Below are 19261 nucleotides of genomic sequence, written 5' to 3' on the forward strand. Positions count from 1 at the left end.
GAAACCCTAGGTCTTAATTTTGACTTTTGGCCGACCTAGAGATTGAATATCCCGCCAATTTCTTGGGGTTAAGCTTTATTTTATGATTGGATCACGCTTCTAAAATTTCGGGAAAAATGTCCGGGACCATGTGCACGCCGGGCGCCATGGTCCCGACAACTTTTCACCAAATTTTCAGGGCCGTCGGATATGATGATTTTAGAGCGAATCCCGAAGTTACAGGTGATTTCGAGATGTTTTGACCCCCGAAATCAAGCCCCCAAGTTCAAAATAGGACCTAATTAGGGTTTTTGATTAAATGATGTATAGGAGGAATAAAATGAAAGGGGCACACTTTAATGAAAAGGGCCCAACTTTATGATATAGGAGATGATAAAATAGAACCTTAGACATAATTAATTTAATTAATTAAGTGCTAAAGGGGAAATGCAATGCAAAATGCAAAATGCGCCAAGGCGGGTGCTAAACTAGGTGTGAAATTGTACCACCCTAGCAAGTGCGTACAATTTACGATGCTACACTACTTTACTGATAGTATTGGCGTAAGCCATAATCCCGCTAAAGTGGGGGCTAAATATAGTGTCATAAAATTGCAACCCTAGCAATTTTAACCACATTTGAGGTCCTCACTTTGGCGACAACATCTTCCTTCCCAACTAAGACTTCACTCTGCATTTTCACCTCAAACCTCTCTTTGTTTAAGCCTTGAGATGGCCTCAGGAGCTTGTTCGGACCCCAAGATAGGGCAGGACAGGGGTGTGGCACCCTTGTCCCCCCCTTTTAGGGTGGCCCCAAGATAGGTCCTTCCGTTCCTATCTGCATTTCAAGATTCCAAATCTCCTCGGTGTTGGCCTTCGGTGAGATGAATTAATTCTCTGAGGCATATATAAAAGGGAGTTGGTCTTCTCATTTGCAAGGGAGGGGAAATATTCACAAAATACATGATAGGTGAAGTTCAAGCATTCAAGTCTTCAAGCATCCATCAAGTCTTCTTCTTCATGTGTCTTCTTCATTCATCCATTGGAGCAACATTTACAACATTCATTTGCAAGCATATGCGTGTGTTGGGGTTTTATCATGTTACATGCCATTTCATGTAGCATTTGTGATTACATCCAAGAAGAAAAGAAACCATCATCAACAAATTGCAGATCTACAAGGTATACATTTCCATTGTTTACATTCAAGATTTCACAATTACTTTCTTTCAAGGTTGATTCCTCGGCCGAGGTTTGACTGAGGCAAATCCCTATCCACAACCCCTCTTCCCTTCTTTTCTATGTGTAGGTTATAGGTGTGCAACTATATTTTCAGGTCTGGACTCCATTTATAGAGGCGGAAAAAATCTTTTCGTTTCTCAGATTTTGTGGAGGACCGAGTGCAATTTCAACACGACTACGCTGAATTTTCTCCAAATTTGCAAGGCAAATCCGTATCAGTCTAAATATCTCAGATCCGAAGTTACAACGCAATCCAGAACCGGTAGCTCCTCATTTCACTCATTTTATCTCTCTTTCCTACATAATCAACAAGTCAACTTTCTCATTTACAAAAGAGGGTAAATCACACTTCATCCCTTGCAATCCACTTGGAATTTACATCCTTGTTTCCCTTGGATTTGGATCCAGTGGTTTCAAGCCCCTCTTTTGAATGTAAAATTCCTCCAAGCGAAAATAATCCTAGTGACTTCCTTTCTCTCTCTCCTAGGTGAGGAGTCACTAGGATCCAATTTTCCACTTTACAAAAGGAAACAAGCTACACAAAAATACTTCTTACACCAATTGAATGAGAGGAGAGAATGAAATTTTCTCTTAAAAATTTCAACAATTATAGTAATGAGATGCACGTACATTAATAAAATAACATGCAACAAAGAATCATAATATGTAGGAGTAATATAATTTTGTGAGAAACCGCCCCCCCACTATAAAATCCTACTCAATATATTAGCATAAAAAATAAATTTACAATCACTTGCAGAGAAATTCTTCTTCACAAGAGTTTATAGTGTCACTATCTAGAGATATTTGGTAGCATAAGTACTTGCAAATTTCAACATACAAAATTCTCTCTAAGACATCTAATTTATGGAGCAAACAAGAAATGAGGAAGCTTCTAGACTAATCAAAAAGAGATAGGCATCCAAATCCATGTGGTCCATTTTTCAACTTCTTGTAAGCATGCAAATAATACTAGTACAAGATTCTCTAGCTCCTCTTATATACATCCAAACTTGGGTGTCAAATTTTTTCTATAAATAGGTATGACAAATGATCTTAAACACCTTATAGATATCATACAATCTACCATATCTGATAGCATTTACAACTGTAAGAAAATCCATCATACATGACTATTAATAGTTGTTTCTCTTACAACTTGTCATTACCCAACATGGGCACCCACCTTCTCCATGCAAAGGTTCCTCTTCACACTTGTCCTTTCTATTATGGAAATTGGTTGTTGCACATCATAACTCATCATAGGAATCCAACATTCATCATAATTCATCAGAAGCTCTTACAAGTTGCTTGAGATGTCGATAAAGGACAAATAAACTCTACCACCAAGTGGGACACCAACCTCCTCGTGTGAGGACAAAAGCATCCTTTTCACCTTCCATGTCACCTCCTAGCATGATGAAAACACACCATGCCAAGTCACACTAATAGACAAAATATGAGGTGCAAGAGAATACAAACATATGCATAATGAATACATTAAATAAATAAATAAATGATAGGAAATACTAAGGGTGAAACACCTTAATTTCTGTACATTCCCCTACTTTTCGAACACCTTAATAGAACCAATATGAACAAAGTTCAATTGCTTGGGCTCAAGAGGCCCATAGACTTCAAACACCATAATAAGTAGTAATGATCTATAGGTTAAACCCAATATCAAAACACAATTGTCTAAGCCAAATGGATTCCTTACAAGAATGGTAGCTAACATATAATCTACTTCTAGACTCCCCCCGACACTGGATGGCTTAAGCTGAACTTTGACGGGTCCCCCCAATGGTAACTCGGGTCGAGCGGGAGGGGCTGGTGTGATCAGGGATCCACATGGTCACTTGATCCTTGCTTATGCTGCCAACCTAGGTGTCCAAACCTCCAATGTGGCAGAAGTAGTGGTTGTGTTTCACGGGCTTGATGTGGCAAGAGAAATGGGTATTTCTAAACTCACTATGGAAGGTGATTCTCGTAATACCATTATGATGCTTAAAGAAGAAGCTAGGCTGGACTTGAAATTTGCTCCTCTCATTAACAAGCGTCGCCTCCTCTGTCTTACATTTGATGGTGTAATTTTATGCCACATGTGACACGGGGGAAATAAGGTGACAGATAAATTAGTTGGGTTGGGCACGATGGTTAATAATTTGAAAGTTTGGCTCCAAATGCATGAGGCTTCTTTTTTATTTTTTTCTATTCTTGCCCTTGCCTTTCCAAGTTTGTCAAAACAATGAGAATTGATTTTTGTGGGTACCCACCACAGTTGTTTTTAGACCTATCATTTTCACTTTGTGGCTTCTAGGTCTACGAAGATGGGAGGAGATTTGAATAAGATTGAACCAGATGAGTGTTCCGAGTTCAAAAAAATTGGTGAGTTGTGGGATAAGGTTATCTAGGGAAATGTAGACTCGTATGTGGAGGGCATGACTGGTCATGACCCCAAACTCTCTACTGCCTTTTTTCAATCCTGGAACAATGACATTGTGAAGCTGGGAAGTGTTACTTTTGAGGTTACCAAACAAATTGATACAAGCATGGGGTGATTGTGATTGATATGTTTGACAAAATTGGTATCAAATCCTATATGTCTTGGTGAAAGGTAAAAGCACAAAACTATGTCACGTTTCAGGCCAACTTATCAACACAAGTGAATGTAAGTAATTCTAACTAAAAATTAATTTTAGTCAAACATATGGTCTATATAGATTCATTATAGGTAAGTTATATATGGACCACAATTTTTCCAATTGGAAGTGTCTACTAAATGTATATTGTATGCCACTTTGACTCTAATTACCAAAAAAAAAGTAAAACTCGATGTTTCAACAACTCTTACTCTTATAAATAATTTTTTTTTTGAAATGAAAAAATACCCTTGTATAGATCTATAAGTGAATTTTCCAAAATATATATCTTTTAATATTTTAATTAGTTTTGATATTTAATATTTTATTTTTATTGAAAGTAGGTCATCAACACCAAAATATAAAGTTGATTATCTTGTCAAGGAAAAATACTAAAACTTATTTAAAATTTTTGAAAAAAATATGATGCAGTAGAGAAAAGAATCTATTAAAAAATACATATTTATAAAAAATAGTAAAAAATATATCCATGAACTAAAGTTTCAATTTATCAATATACACAAAAAAAATTGAAGAAAAAAAGGTAAATTTTACTAAAAAAGTGTGGTGGCTTGTGTAACTTCAATTTCAACATTTTATCAGCAACTAAATTATAGAGTTTACTTTATTAAAAACTACATTCAAATTATTTTTTAATTTTTTGTTAAAATTACAAACATAAAATAGACAAAAGAATATAAATTTTATTAGTTTACATCATTTTAAAATTCAAAACATATATTTTGCTTTCTATTGATTTAATTTAAAAAGTTGAATCAACATTGATCATTTCCCTTATAAAAGTGTGACTGTACTTTTACTAAAAGATTGAAAGTGGGGTCTAAACATTGTCTTCCACAAATATAAGCCTTGAAATGGATATCATTGGTTCTCTCCTATGATTCCAACATTAAACTAGAGATGACATTTGCAATCATCAATTTTTGTTTGACAATGCAAATTTCATACCATTTGGTTGAATGTTACACAAGACCTTCTTGTGGGCTCTAGGCTATCCCATTTGGATGTCTAGAATCCTCATTACCCTTTTTATGTCTAAGTATCTCTATTAATTTTTTTCCAAATCCCATAAACCTTGGACTCGATTTTTTCAAGCTCTTCTATCTAGATCCCTTCTCTTGACATATGGTTCTTCAGCGGGATTGCCCTCATATGCCTCACAATTTTAACCAGATTTTATGTGCATTCAAGATGGAGTTTCTTTTCAGTACATGGAAAGATAAGAATTTTGCAATCTTTGCTAATTTTGCAATTGATTAACACATTTTTTTAAAAGAAATTACTTATTATAAAATTTTATTATAGATCTAAGTGCAAGATAAAAAAGTTGCATTGGAAGTGGCTGAGCTCTAGGTGCTGTTAGGATGAAGAAATCAAATTGAAAACAACAGATAAACATAATTAACAATACACAACACAAACAATGAGACACACAGATTTATCGTGGTTCGACAATTGCCTACATCCACACTTGAAGCAAGGGAATCATTCTGTTATTTACCAATCTGGTTTACACATATACAACTACATTCAGCTACAACAATTAACCTTTAGAAATGAATTACAATCAGCTCTTAAAGAGCTTGCAAAGAGAATGTGAATAGCCAAGAGTTTTGGCAGCAAACAAGGAAGGAGTCCGTTGGACTTCAACTTCCAACAATCTCCCACTGAAGACCAACGAACTGCTGCAAGAAGTAGATTTCCCCACTCAGTTCTACTATCAGTTATTGGAAAGGCTGAGAGAAGCTCGACAGAAATAGAACTTCTCCCACTTAACTACTTTAGTGAGCACATTAGTTGCATTCAGGTCGGTATGAATCTTATCTACATGAAACTTGCCTTCTTCGACCATATGGTGAACATAATGACTGCGAACATCAACATGTTTTGGCCGCGGCTGAGATGTCTGATGTTTAGTTATAAAAATTGCACTGCTGTTATCACAAAACAAAACAAAATTTGATTGCTTCAAACCCAACTCGCTGAACAAGAGTTGCAACCATACCATCTCTTTTGCTCCCTCAGAAAGAGCTATGTATTCTGCTTCTGTGGTTGATTGAGAAACTGTATGTTGCAATTTTGAAGCCCAACTAATCGCTGCCCCGACAAATGTGAAAGCATAACCAGAAGTAGACTTTCTTTTGTCTAAGTCACCGGCAAAATCAAAATCGGTAAACCCTTGCAAAACTGCCTTGTCCTTTCCAAACCATAAACAAAAATCATAAGTACCTTTGAGATACCTCGAGATATACTTAACCGCCTCCCAATGTGATTTGCTCGGATTAGCCATAAATCTACTCACCAATCCCACAACATGAGCAATGCCCGGTCGAGTAGACACCATAGCGTACATGAGGCTTCCAATTGCAGATTTGTATGGAATTTTATCCATAAACTCCTTATCTTCTTGTGTTTTAGGACACAAATGAGAAGACAACTAGAAAAGAGAAGCTAAAGGTACACAAATAGACTTAGCATGCGCCATACCAAATCTATCCAAGAATTTTTTAATGTAGTCTTGCTGAGATAGTTTGAGTTCTCTCTTTTTTCTATCCTGAAAAATAGTCATTCCTAGTATCTTCTTTGCTGCCCCTAAATCTTTCATGGCAAATTCCTTTGCTAAATGAGTCTTAAGTTCACTCACAATCCTCATGCTTGTGCCAGCCACTAGCATATCATCCACATAAAGAAGAAGAATGACAAATTCGCCATTAGGAAGTTTCCTGTAATAGATACAAGGATCAGACTCGCTGTGAGTAAACTTGTGATCAATCATGAACTTGTCAAATTTAAGATACCACTGTCGGGGGGCTTGCTTAAGCCCATACAAACTGCATTTCAATCTGCAATAAAGGTGTTCCTACCCCTTTTTAATAAACCCTTGCGACTAATGCATAAATAGTTCCTCATCAAGATCGCCATGGAGAAATGTCGTCTTCACATCCAGATGTTCAAGTTCAAGATCCCATGCTGCAACTAATCCCAATAATGCTCGAATGGTAGTCATTTTAACTACTGGTGAGAAAATTTCTTTGAAGTCGAGGTCTTGCTACTGAGCATATCCCTTTACAACCAATCTCGCTCGAAATATTTTGTGACCATCGGCTTCATCTTTTAGTTTGTATACCCATTTATTTCTTAATGCCTTTCTGTCAGGCAGAAGTTGCACCAAATCCCATGTCTGATTTCTCACTAGTGCGTCCATTTCTTCACACATTGCAGCGTGTCAGTTATCACGGTCTGCATTTTTACAAGCCTCTTTGTATGTTGTAGGCTCTGTTTGATCAGAGATGAGAAAAGAAGGTTTAGCCTCTTCACAAAATAGTAAGTCATAATCAGAAAATTTTGTAGGAGGTCACCTCTGTCTGGTTGATTTTCTCAATTGACTCTCTGTTTCAGTAGTAGAGTCATTCAATTTTTGTGATCCCTATTCATGCAAGCTAACATCTCTCCCATTTTTAATTTGCTTGGAAGTTTTACTGACCTGTGGATTTTTGTCCTTGTTTAATGCAGGCTCATCATGGGAGAAGGGACTCGCAACAGTATTTTGCACTGCTTGCATTCTGTGTGTGTGTAGGGAGTTGGGTGACATGGCTGCATTGTCCACAACCTTGTCTTGTCAGGAGTGCACCGAGTGGGGAGCCATGGTGGCATCCTCCACGGTTTGCACTGGAGGATGACTCCATGGTGGGACTGTAGAGGAGAAGTCTACAGGGGCCCCATGGAGTGGTCTGCAGGCGGGGAGCGCTCGGGAGTGGGCCTGCGGAGAAGGAGAGGGAGTTGTTGGGGGGTCGCGGGAGTCTGCAGGGAGTGTGGGTCACGTGAAGAGTGGGAGGAAGCTATGGGGAGCTCACACAAGGAGTGAGGGGAGGCAGGTGCTTGGGGAGACTGTCATGGAGGTGGGTGAGCAAAGTTTTTATCATGCCGTGAGAAATGGGGGGGGTGTGAAGCTAAATGTGCAGGAGGCGGTGGAGAATATCCAACAAAGTGGTGTTGATGTGAGCCAAGGTGCTCACCAGATGGATGTTCTTCCAAATGAGTGTTAGTTTTAAGAGGATGTGCTCTGTTCTGCAGACCTCCAAGTTCTGAATTAAATGAAGACCAGACATTATCAACACTCACTTCATCATTCTCATTCTGAGAATTGTATTCAACTGATGTAGATGTCATAGGAGCTCCCACTGAATGAGAGACTGGAGGTAGAGCGCTGGTAGTTGAATTCTGAAATAGAGACATAGGGACATAATCTATCTTTGATTTATTTGCATCTTGTAGTGCGGGAAAGGAGGTTTCATGGAAAACTACATCCCTGCTACGAACAATCTTTTTGTGAACTAGATCCCACAATCTGAAACCAAACTGCTCTTCTCCATACCCCACAAAGATACATTTCAGCGACTTTGGATCCAATTTTGTTCACTTTTCCTTGGGTATATGCGAGAAGGCTTCGCATCTAAACACATGAAGATGCAAATATGAAATCCTCTTCCCTTGCCATTCCTCTTCCGGAATACCAAAATCCAATTTAGATGATGGACTTCGGTTGATTAAATATACTACTGTGTTACACACTTCTGCCCAAAATTCTTTGCCTAAACTTGCATTAGACAACAAACATCGTGCCTTCTCAAGAATTGTTCTATTCATCCTCTCGGCTGCACCGTTTTCTTGAGGAGCGAAAGAAACAACCTTGATTCTTCTAATCCCATTATCAGCACAAAAATGATCAAATTCATTTGAACAAAATTCCCCACTGTTATCGGTTTGTAAGCATTTAATCCTATGCCCAATTTGATTTTCAACTAAAGCCTCGAAAATTTTAAATTTTGAAAACACTTCAGATTTCCTAGAAAGCATATAAATCCATACTTTTCTTGTACAATCATCAAGAAATGTTACAAAATAGTTAGCTCCTCCAATGGAGGTTACCTCGGTCGGTCCAAAAACATCCGAGTATACAAGCTCCAGCGGTGTTGTCTTTGTGTCACGCCCACCTTTCAAAAGACTAACTCTCTTTTGTTTGCCATAAAGGCAACAAAAGGCTAAGTCCACAAGCTTGAGGCCCGGTAGCTGATTTCTTGTATGCATAACATGGAGACCTTTCTTGCTAATGTGCCCAAGTCTTTGATGCCAAAGATCTGCTTTGCTGTCCTCAATCACCATTGTAGCTCCCACTTCACCATGAGTCTTAAATATGTATAGGCTTCCCACTTTGTTACCATTTGCAATCAGCATGGTACCATGTGTTACTTTCCATGTATCTAGGAGAAAATTAACATTAAGACCTTGACCAAGGAGCTGTCCAACGGATATCAAATTCCGCTTCAATTTTGGGACATGGCGAATATCTTTGAGCAGCCATGTTTTACTACCTTCTAATGGTAGCAATACATCCCCTTTGCCTATAATTTCACAAGCTTTTTTATCTCCTAAGAAAACATTGCCAAAATGACCTTCATGGTAGTTAATGAATGCTTCAAGACATGAGGTAGCATGATAGGAGGCACCGGAATCAAGCACCCATGAATCCAGAGTAGTGTCAGTTGTTGAAAGGATTAAAACGCTATCATCTTTATCATAAACTGTATTTGCTTCGCTGTCCTGCACTCTCTCTTGTGCTCTTTTGAAATTTCTGCAATCCTTTTTCACATGACCAGCTTTGCCACAAAACCAACATTCACCATTTTTATTTCTAGATTTCGATCTCTTTGCTGATTTCGAATGTCTATGGTAATTATTTCTGCCTCTATTATGACTTCTACCTCTATTATCGGTGCTGACCACCGTTAAGGCTTCACTGAGGATGAAGGTTCATCATTCTTTCTTCTCAAATCCTCACTGAGAAGAGTAGCTGCTACATCATTCAAAACTAACTTATTTTTACCAGATATAGATGTGCTAACTGTTGTTACAACACCATCCCAGCTGCTTGGTAAAGAACACAATAATAAAACAACCTTGCTTTCATCATCTTGTGTCATCCCTACCGAAGTTGCTTGACTAATCAATGTATTGAATTCATTGATGTGGTTTGCCATAGCACAACCTTCCTTCATTTTCAGTTTGTACAAGCGCTTCATAATAAAAACTTTATTTGCAATCGATGCCATTTCATACATGGCTAAGAGTCTATCCCATACTTCTTTTGTTGTTGCATCACCTGTGACATTGAAGAGAACATTATTGGACAACGAGAGAAAAATTGTCGCTCTCACCTTCTTCTCCAATTTTTCCCAATCTTCATCAGCCATCCCAGCTGGTTTCTTTGCTTTCCCTTCAAGTGTGAGTGAAAGGTCTTGCTTTATCAGCAAAGACTCCATTTGCACTTTCCATAACCCGAAGCTCTGACCGGAGAACTTCTCTATCTTCGATTCTTCCATGATTCTAGAAATTCAAACACCAAAATCGAAACAACGATCTAACCTCGCTCTGATACCAATTGTTAGGATGAAGAAATCGAATTGAAAACAACAGATAAACAGAATTAACAATACACAACACAAACAATGAGACACATAGATTTATCGTGGTTTGGCAATTGCCTACATCCACACTTGAAGTAGGGGAATCACTCTATTATTCACCAATCTGGTTTACACATATACAGCTGCATTCAGCTACAACAATTAACCTTTAGAAATGAATTACAATCAGCTCTTAAAGAGCTTGCAAAGAGAATGTGATTAGCCAAGAGTTTTGGCAGCAAACAAGGAAGAAGTCCGTTGGACTTCAACTTCCAATAGGTGCTTCTTGACAATTGGAGTAATGCCCCTTGTGTAGTGGCCAGATTTCCTCTATCTCTCTTCTTCTCTTGGGGCTGCTCGCTTTCTCTTTGGTAATAGTGGGGATTTAATCTCTCTACTCATGGTAATTGAGATGCTTGCTTCTAAGCCTATTTTCAGCTACTGAAATGCATGATGAATAAAAAGGTTTGTTGTGTCCTATTCATCAGTAATTCACATCTTAGCCACCCATGGGGAACCTTTAGGTGGCTTACGGATGGAGATTCTAGTAATTACTTTGATTCCAACAAATTTCTTCAACTAATTTATGCAGTTTTATCAGCTCATGTCAAACTGATGTATGAAATAAATCAGATGACTGAGATCTTCCTGCCTAATTATTTTTTCCTGGACTTTAGAGATGGATTCATATTAAACTTTACAGTATGACCCTTTATACATTGATGTGAATGCCACGTCCACTACTTTTCGTGACTTTAGACACCTATATTCCATAGAAAGCGTGCAAACACATGGGAATGCCAACTTTTTCTGGATCTGCTCCGTAAAGAGCCTATGTCTAAAAGCTATTTTAATGCAGCAGTTGAGAGATGACAGGTCTATATTAGAAATACTGGTAGGAAGAATCCATGACTTTTTTAATATAAATATAAAGTGGAATTACAGAAAATCTGTGCCACTTTCGAGAAATCAGTTTCTTCAGTACAGGAAATACAGATATTAAAACAAGGCAGCAGAACTTGAAGATAAGAGGGTAGGAGTGAATGATGCCAGGGTGCGGTGGAAATCAACCACATCTTTGTTATCTTCAGATCTGTACAGATAATAAAACAAGTTATAATTATGTAACTGACTGCGGCCCCAGCCACCTAACCATTTCCAACTAAAAAAACTGGTAGCTGAGTTCTTCAGTCAAAGGGAACAATAACTCATTTGATAGGTAGAATACAAACTGCTATTGCTGTTCGAATAATTCAATCTACTAACAATTTCGTTTTGCTTGCTTTGAATTGTTCTTGTAGTCTTCTCTGTTCACAGATCAGAATGATGGTAGAATACAAACTCTATGTAGGTCAAATTTTAGTTCAGGCTGGAATTGCAGGCATGTATATCATAGTTAGAATTGCTTTTGACAATGGGATGAACTGTTTCGTATATGTAGCTTATAGACAAGCTGTTGCTACACTTGTAATAGCTCCTATTGCTTATTTTTTAGAAAGGTATATTTATTTTACTCAGTACAAGCACGGAAAAGCCAGATCTGAGTTAAAAGTTTTTAGTCTTTGTAGCCATGGCAATACATATAAAAAGATTTAGATGAATGCTAGAAAAGTTTACGTTGATGCAGCATAATGATATAATATTAACATTTCCAAGCCATATGTATGTTCATGCACTGTGTAGAAACGACCGTCCCCCGCTGACTTGTACTATTTTCTGGTAGATCTTTCTTCTTGCTCTTTCTGGGTAAGTAAGAAATTCTTCTACTCTACATATACTAATTAGCTTTGAATTCTGCTTGATTTGATCATTTGGCGATCGTATAAGGGGACTAACAGCTGTAGTAGTATTGTAGGATTACTATGAGCCAGAATCTATTTTTCATCGGCTTGGCATACACTTCGGCTACCTTTACAGCTGCAATCACAAACCTTATTCCTATTGTCACATCTGTGATGGCCATTGCTTTTAGGTATTGATTTAAACCTAATAAGTTTTGGATCATATTTAGTTCTAGCACTTGTGTATAGCTTGTCAGTGCATCTGCTGGAAGAGATTGATCCAGAAAATATCATTAATCTATGAATGTTGCATTTACATTAGATCATACACTTAATAGAAAAACTTGTGAGTCTATCTTTTTCTTTCCGAACACAGGTTTCATTCATCAGTATATATATATATATAGTAAGCCAATATATAGTATAATATGTAGTAACACATAGGTTTCACTTTCCATTTTATTTTTATTCTTAAAAAAAAGCAGACTAATAGTCGTGTAAAAGAGGCCCTTATATTTGTGCAACTGATGTGGCATCACATGATTGGTTGCTTTTTACAACTAATGATACATTTCGTTCAATTATGGGTAGTCATCATATCAATAACAACTTTAAGTCACAACTATTGGTGCAATGTTGTCAAAAAAATTGGAAAGAGGCCCCTATACTTGTGCAGCTGATGTGGCATCACATGATTGGTTGCTTTTTACAACTAATGGTACATTTCATTCAATTATGGGTAGTCATCATATCAATAACAACTTTCAAGTCATAACTATTGGTGCAATGTTGTTAAAAAAATTGGACATTAAATAACAACTAATATCACAACAATTGATATGTGCTCAAGTACTGAATTCTTTTCCCTATAATACATTAGTCATAATAGAAATTTGGCATAGACTCAGCATAGCAATCTATGACACTAATTCCCTAAAAGTTAAGACTTTCAAAATAGATTAAAAAAAAAAAAACAATCATATTTAGACTCTAAAATTAAGACACCTTAATTCCAATACATTAAATAATTCATCATTGAAATAAGCAGGAATTTGATTATTTTATGCATTCTGACTTTTCAGATACGAGAAAGTTGATATCAGAACTAAGCGTGGACAAGCAAAAATTATAGGGACTGTTATATGTGTGGGAGGGGCTATGATTATGACATTATACAAAGGCTCTACGATTGTTCTTACTAAGACGCTTCTCCTAAAACTGAGTACATGGTTTCTGGGTGCAGCGTCCTTGTTCGCTTGCTTGCTTTTTTTGTCCGCATACCTTACTTTTCAGGTGTTCATTGTCTCCTTCAATCCATTTCCACATTACAAAAATATCAACAATCATATGTTTATGGACGGAAAATTGATCAATGTTTCCTGAACACAGGTCCCAGTTTTGAAGAAGTATCCCGCTCAAAAATCATTCCTAACATTAGTATTCTTAGTAGCCACACTGCAGAGCACATTAATGGCCTTAAAATTTGAGCCACACATCTCTTCCTGGAAAATAAACTGGGACGTGGACCTTTTCAGCATTGTATACTCGGTAAGTATTAATAAAAGCGCTCTACATGCCAAACACTTACAAATGTTTTTAACATTAAGAGTCTTTTGATGCAGGCACTATTGGGTTCAGTCTTTGCATTCTTTGTGCAAACCTACAGCATCAAGCTAAGAGGACCCGTCTTTCCAGCACTCTTCAATCCATTATCTGCAATTTTAGTTGCAGTCTTGGAGCTGACGATCTTTCATGTAAACCTTCATGTGGGAAGGTTAGATGATTTCTTGCGCATAAATTTTTCTCTCGTAAAGAGCGATCAGCCTATATAATATGTTTTAGTCACCCATGCTTTTATCTGTTTTGCAGCGTGGTAGGAGGAGTTTTGACAATTGCAGGACTTTACATTGCTCTTTGGGGAAAAGCAAACGATAATGAAGAAACAAAGCCATTAGAAGATGTAGTTGAAGATGGATGTACCAACAGCATTGAAGATTGCGCAGTCGAAATTAAGCAGCCTCTGTTAAAGATATGAATGTCACCAGCAGAGTACAACTAATAAGTAGAAGCATGGTAGCTAACTACAGGGTGGACCTTCAATACGGAAACTTATATAGGTTATAAAAAAATTATAAAATTATAAAGGTATCTATAATATTATAAAGATATCAAATTTTCACAATGGCTAGCTCAGAGATTTAACAAGCTATCGTGTTCTACTGGTTAGGCCTGACCATATGTACGTGACTATCTCAATGTAAAGATTTTATCGGATTTTACTTGTCCTTGCACTGTGGGAGTCTCATCTTTATAGGATTTATAGTTAGATAATCCTTTATTACCATATTGATCGATTGATGTAAGCATTTTTCACATAATCCTATACAAGTCAATTAGATACTTTCAAATATGATTCGTGTATGTCCCTGGATACTTGTCTCACTCATGGCATTCCATGTCGATATAATTGGCATGTCCCTGGATATTACTTGTAGGAAAAGAAAAGACAACAGCAAGGAAAAGAACAATGCTTCAAAGAGAAATTATAATAAAGAGATCCAAATAATTATAAAAAAGAGACCAAGAACTATAAAATGAAAGAAAGTAACAAAATATAAAAAGAAAAATACTACAAGGAGAAATTATAATAGAGATATCAAAGTAATTATGCAAAAAGAGACCAAGAACTATAAAATAAAAGACAGTAACAAAAAAAAAAAAGGGCTAGTAATAAGCTAACACACAAGAGAGACCTAAAGAAAAATGACTAAGATACAAGAGAAAATTAATAAAAAACCAAGGCATTTAAAAATAATAAGAATGCTCAAACAAAGATTACATGATTATAGAACAAAGGGGATGAAATGTGGGACAAAAAGGAGAACTAATGATAATAATGCTCATATAAAACTAAAAAAAAACAATGGGAAAAAATGGGGGACACGAAAGAAAAGGTGAGGTGAGGAGGCCAAGGGTTGTGGCTTTGTGAAAGACCCAACAACTAAGGGATCCATCTGATTTTTTAATGAGAAAACGGTCGAGGAAAGGTAGCTGGTTGTTAGATTCAACCTCCTCGGTGAAGGAAATGTAAGGCCCTATGTTGTTGAGGTGAACATGGAACTCCTCTAACTTCTCAAGACCACGCAACCAACAAACATTAGTGTCATTCACATAACATTTCCACCACTTTGGTTTGAGTGAGAAGGAGAGGAGGAGGATTTCTTCGAATCACACAATGTAAAGGTTAGCTATGATGGGGGAGAGGGGGATCCCATAGCTACACCATCGACTTGTTCATAAAGAATTCCTTGGAACGAGAAAACTGTGGATCTTAAGCATAATTCCTAAGGAGGAGATTTCACAACTCAATTTTTGTCTACCAATCTCAATGGAATCCAGAATAAGAACTTTGGTGAAGAGAGAAATGACATTGAAGCTCACCAAGAGGTCATTATTCTCAAGGCCTTTGTCCTTGACAAATTGAATGAAATGGGAAGAATCTTTGATGGAGTCAAATTTACCGAAAAAAGGAGAAATAATTTTGGCAAGAAAAGAAGCTAATTTGTACGTAGGGGAGCCTATGGTGTCGATAATAGGTCGAAGAGGTATACCAAACTAATGGATTTTTGGAACACATAAATTCAAAGGGTCACTTCTTTGGAGGGTAAAAGATGTCTCTTTGTGGCATCATTGAAGGAGGAGCTTGAGATAGCATATTTGAACTTTTTTAAGATACTGGAATAGGGATTGCAAGTTAAAATTCTATATTTATTAGTATTTGAAAGGAGGCAAAGCATTTTGGCATTATAGTCTTGCTTGTTCATAGACAGTCACATTGCCTTTGTCTTCTTTGATGATGACCACATCATTATTGCTTAGGAAATGGTTGAAAGCCATATGCTCAACTTTAGGACTATTAGCTTTGGGAGGTTTGGCATGTCTCAAATCCACAACACATTCTTGTCTAACTAAATCAATTGAATTTGTGGGCAAGGAACAAACTATGCTTTCAATTTCAATGAGAAAGTCCACATGAGGGATAACTCGAGGAGATAGGGCAAAGTCAAGACCATGCTTCAGAAAGGTAAAGGTGAGCTGATCGAGGTAAGAATTGGACAAATTAACATCCAACTTCTTTTCCCAATCATGAACACAGAGAGGGTTGCACAAATTGGTTTGGAGGGGTCGAAGATGATATGAAGAAATAAGAATTACACAAGTTGACAACCACCTTATTTTCCCAATCATGAACATGGAGAGGGTCGAACGAGTTGGTTTGGAGGGGTCGAGGATGATATGAGGAAATAAGAATTAGACAAGTTTACAAACAATTTGTTTTCCCAATCATGAACATGGAGAGGGTGAAACGAGCTGGTTTGGAAGGGTCGAGGATGATATGAGAAAATAAGAGGTTATACTTGGGCTGGGGGAGGGGTAAGGATTGCATGTGACAGGTAGTTGAGATGCAAGGATGTACATTGGAAGGGAGTGGGCATGTGAGCACCACGTGAGGGGGGTGGGGGGGTATCATGAGAGGTGTTGGAGGGGATGGGTGCTAAATCTTGGTTTGAGCTAAGGAAAATTGCACACGGGCAGGTAGAGGGGTATAGTCAGCAAAAGAATAGGTTGGCTTGGTGTGAGTTTGGGATGAGAGATCACATATTGAGGGGAACTTTTGGATTATTTATTATTATTATTTACATCTTTGCATTTGTTTTTACTTGGTACTTTCCTTTATGTTAATATTTAGTAGCTTAGTATTATAGTTTTCCATTTATCTTTTTGAATTGCTATATCAATCTTTTGTCTCAATTTATTTTATGTTTATTGTCTAGGTTATAACCCTCTCTTGTTTGGTCAACTCTCTCTGGGTATTGTATGCACCTCCTTCCTTCTCTCCTCCCCTCCCTTCCTTTTTAGTTTGACTTAGTCTACATCTTACCATTTCTCCTTCTTATGCACTCTCTCATCTTGATAATGGATCACAGAGTGTGATTCAAAACATTGATGCACAAAAAGTCTCACACAATTGAATCCATAAATTGCGAACCATGAACATAATAAATTCTAGAAATTCAATGTCATTAATCACCTTCTATGTCAACATTTTTTATTTGTTTTACCTTACATAGCTTTAATCCCATCACTAGAGCCTCCATCTCTTATTTGTTATTTGTAGTGTTTCCCAAACATTTAAACATAACCTAGATACATTCTTCATTCTGATCTCTAGTAATACAATGTTCTCTTGGCTTGTCTGGGTTTCCTTTCACAACCCATCAAATTTTAGTTTCCATCTACTCAACTTTGGAGCATACCAAATGATTTAAATTTATGCTTTTCTTTATTTATGCGAGAATAATGTTTGGTCTCTTTAGTTTTGGCCACATTTTCTAAATTCCTTCATCCCATGCTAAAAACTTTGTGTTAGATTTGAACTTGACCTTTGCAATTGCAACTTCCACTATACTATATTTTATCATTTCCTTCACCGCTTCCAATTATTTGTCTTTTCCTTTGAATATCCTTTGATTTTATTCCTTCCATATTTTCCATACTACTATTGAAGGAGTGATAATTCATATCCCTGACCATAACACTTTCTTCTTAATTACTAGCCATCCAATAATATACTTCACTATATCATTTAAAAAAAGAAAGAGAAAAACAGAGCACTGCACAAACACAAAACTGCACATGGAATACATGGATTACATAGAATACATGGAACTCTAGAAACTTCCTTTGGTCTATGTCAACCACATGTTATAATTAATTTGTTGTAACATCCCCCTAAATTAATTATACTAACTATCCTAAATAGACACATATAATTCTAGCAAATAGTCCTAGCCTAAAGCCTTGTTAGGTACCCATTTACAATCACTTATTCACCTAATAATGGTAAGAATTAACTATAATCCCCCCTGAATTACAACCATTATAAAGTCATGTGACTTCTCGTAAACCCAATAGATTTCTAAAAAATACAAACTTAGTCTCACATAATGCCTTGATAAAAATATCAGTAATCTGGTCCTCCGATTTACAATATTGAAGATGAATCACCTGGTGCTGGATGAGATGCCAGATATAATGATGATAGACCTCTATATGCTTTGTCTGTGCATGAAACATTGGATTCTTTGGCAATAAGATGGCACTTTGATTCTCACAATGAAGTATTGAAGGTCCTATCTGATGTTGCTTGAGTAGTGATAAAATATCTCGTAGCCAAGTGATTTCTTTAGCTACTTCATTTGCTGAAGTATACTCAGCTTCTGTAGTAGAAAGAACAATAGTAGATTGTTTCTTACTGCACCATGAAATCAGACCTGAACCAAGAGAGACAACATAACCTAAAGTGATTTAGGATCATCTACACATCTTGCCCAATTTGAATATGAGTATCCAACATGTTGTAGATCTCCATGAGAAGAATAATAAACACTCATTATCAAAGTCCCTTGCACATATCTCAATATTCTCATTGTTGCAACCCAATGTGGAAGCTTAGGAGAAATCAAAAATATTGAAACCACACTTACTGCAAAAAAAATATCTGGCCGAGTATGAGCCAAGTACACCAAACTTCCAACTAATTGCCTGTATAAGGTAGGATAATCATCCTCACCTTCCATATCCTCGGTCAATTTTAATCCTGGAGAAAAAAGAGTAGACACACTCTTACAATCTTCCATTTTAAATTGTCTTAACAAATCTAGAGCATACTTGGTTTGAGAGAGATAAATACCATCTTCTTTTTGCCATACTTGAATACCAAGAAATTAGTGTAGAAAACCAAGATCTGTCATATCAAATGCATCTTGTAATTTTAACTTCATGTCACTAATTTGGTTCATGTTATGCCCTTTAGTAATAAGAACATCAATGTATAGTACAATAATTAGTAGTCCACCGTCATCAAATTCCTTCACATACAAGTTTGGATCATGAGGACTATTATTGAAACCTTGAGTTTGGAAATATTCATCAATTTTAGCATATCAAGCCCTTGGAGCTTGTTTCAAACCATATAGTGACTTATTTAATTTACAAACCATGTGTTCTTTTCCTAGACTTTCAAATCCTTAGGGCTGAGTCATATAGATTTCTTCATCAATTTCACCATT

The 19261-nt window shown here is 36.8% G+C and overlaps 1 pseudogene; it reads left to right on the forward strand.

Annotated features, from left to right (window-relative positions):
- The first annotated feature begins 11607 nt into the window (after positions 1-11607).
- LOC131856148 (WAT1-related protein At1g21890-like) lies at positions 11608-14486 on the forward strand (annotated as a pseudogene).
- The last annotated feature ends 4775 nt before the right edge of the window (positions 14487-19261 follow it).

The sequence above is a fragment of the Cryptomeria japonica genome, chromosome 6, assembly GCF_030272615.1.
Source record: "Cryptomeria japonica chromosome 6, Sugi_1.0, whole genome shotgun sequence".
In the NCBI taxonomy this organism is placed as follows: domain Eukaryota; kingdom Viridiplantae; phylum Streptophyta; class Pinopsida; order Cupressales; family Cupressaceae; genus Cryptomeria; species Cryptomeria japonica.